The sequence below is a fragment of the Ahaetulla prasina genome, chromosome 8 (assembly GCF_028640845.1).
Source record: "Ahaetulla prasina isolate Xishuangbanna chromosome 8, ASM2864084v1, whole genome shotgun sequence".
NCBI lineage: Eukaryota > Metazoa > Chordata > Lepidosauria > Squamata > Colubridae > Ahaetulla > Ahaetulla prasina.
The window spans coordinates 36,335,489-36,337,768 of record NC_080546.1 but is presented as its reverse complement, the minus strand read 5'-3'; the positions used below and the strand labels follow the sequence as shown (position 1 = coordinate 36,337,768).

At 40.9% G+C, this 2,280-nt stretch overlaps 1 non-coding gene across 1 annotated transcript; it reads left to right on the top strand.

Moving 5' to 3' along the window:
* The first annotated feature begins 1,697 nt into the window (after positions 1 to 1,697).
* On the top strand, positions 1,698 to 1,863 carry LOC131203592 (U4 spliceosomal RNA). The gene has a single exon (XR_009156438.1). It is a non-coding gene; the product is annotated as a U4 spliceosomal RNA (small nuclear RNA).
* Positions 1,864 to 2,280: the final 417 nt, after the last annotated feature.

Genomic DNA, 2,280 nt, shown 5'->3' with positions numbered 1-2,280 from the left:
TGTGCGCATGACACCCCCCCACGTGACCCCCACTTTTGGCACGCGATGACATGGTGGGCCAGGTAGGTCTGTTTTTTGCCCTTCTCAGGCTCCAGAACCTTTCTAGGAGCCTGGGGTGGGCAAAAACAGCCTTCTGCACACACACCCGGAGACCCTCTGGAGGCTGGAAATGGCTTGTTTGCCAACTTCCAGTGGGACCAGAAGGCCTGTTTTCACTCTCCCCAGGCTCCAGAGGCTTTCTAGGAGCCTGGGGAGTATGAAAAAGGCCTTCTCCAGTCCTCGGAGGCCAGAAATGGCCTGTTTCCCAACTTCTGGTGGGCCTGGAAGGCCTGAAAACCTGAACCAGGCAACTCTTGCGTGCCCACAGATATGGCTCCATGTGCCATAGGTTCATCATCATGGCTATATACTGTACTTTGCTCATGTAAAAAACCCAGGCTAGTAAATGAAGAAAATAACTAATGGATGTTGGAATAAGAAATTAGGAACTAAGGAAAATAAGAGGTGGAAGGTTAATTAAGTCAAAAAGTTTCAATGTAAAAATTGAATGAGTTAAAATACATTGTTAATAATTAAAAAATGTGATGGGGACCTTGAAAAATATAGTTAATAAGTGGGGGGGGGAATCGGGGTTGCCCGAATACCATTGTGGAAAATATTGGATTAAAAATGAATACAACAATGGAAAGAGAATGGAAGGAAGAGTACAGGGAAGAAGAAGAGAAGACGGAGAGAGAGGAATAGAAGAAAGGGAAAAGGAGAGGAAGAAAGGGGGGGGGGAATAAGAGTAGGAGAGAAGGTTAGAAAGGGAGGAAGGAATAGAGGAGGGGGGGAAGAAATGGGAAGTAGAGAAGGAGTAGGAGAGGAGGAAAGAAATAAGTAGAAAGGGATAGAAGAAGGGAGGGAAGAAAGAGGAGAGAAGAAGAATTGTTGTAAAACAAGGAAGATGAGGGTAGAAAGGCAACCCCGAGAATGTGCAGATTTATTAGGATGAAGAACAAATTAATATGAAAGTTAAAAGGGAATATATATGATCAACAATGGATAAGATAAGATAAGTAATTGAAATAATATTAAAAAACTAGGATTTGAGGACGGATGGTGATGCTGTTTATATAATAAGTATAGAAGTATTAAGATAAGATAAAAAAGTATGGAAAAAAGAATATTTTGGCAAAAATGGTAACTATGTAAAATGAAATTGGATATGATAAGTTGCATAAGATATGATACGGCCAATACTCTGTTCATAAAATGTGTGTGTGTGTATGTGTGTGTGTGTGTGTAAGAAAAATAATCAATAAAACTTGATTTTAAAGAAAAAAAGTAAAGAAATCCACAAAATTCTGACCTTTGGAGTAGCTGATAAACCTAGCTCAGCTTTCTGAACTTTGGACTGGATTTTGACTTCTCTTCTGTGTGTTCCTGTTGAAAGTGAAACCAAAGGTTTCTTTCAAAGAGAGTATATTTTAATTTATAGTCCTTTCCTCCCCTGTCATTTATTAATTGAATGAATTACTATTATCAAATAGAAATGATGGGTATGAGAAACAAACCAGCATAGATATCAGATCCAGAGTATCTTTCAGATTTACTGATATAATGGGAAATTTCAGTTGGCAAAATGAAAGACATGATAGTGGTAATACTGTATTCCACTATTTGGATACAGGAATCATGCCATATCTTCTGACATGACCTTTATACAGTGGCAGTATTGTAATTAGTGAGGTTTATCCCAGGCGTGATTATTGCTAATTGAAAACTTTTCTGTCAGGCCCAGCTCAAGAACAACATAACACAATCCAGTCAAAGTTCAAGGTTTTGGGGGTTTTTACATTTCTTTACACCGTATTGACAAGAACTTGCCAAGCTAAATCTATATCACTCTAACCAGTGGTCACTGACTTGTGGTCCGTGGACCACTGGTGGTCTGCAAGAAAATTTTGGTGGTCCACAGAAAAATTATTTGCATTTTTTATATTGCACTAAATCAGGGGTCCTCAAACTACGACCCCTCAGCCAGATACATGCAATGAACAGTTGTGTTGTTACAGAGAGTCTCCTGCTTTGCGGGTTTTTTGTGTAGCTCGGAGGGGGGCAGAAATTCCAACTTGGGGTCTGCTTCAGCCTCCTGTTGCGGGGTTTTGGATGAAGGCTGGAAAGAAGCACAGCTGGTGGTGAAGAGCTGGAGGGCCTTGTTCCAGTGGGACTGCATCATGACCTGGAACTGGCTGACCATCTTGGCCCGCTGAACCTCCAGGCACCTGTATCTGTCCT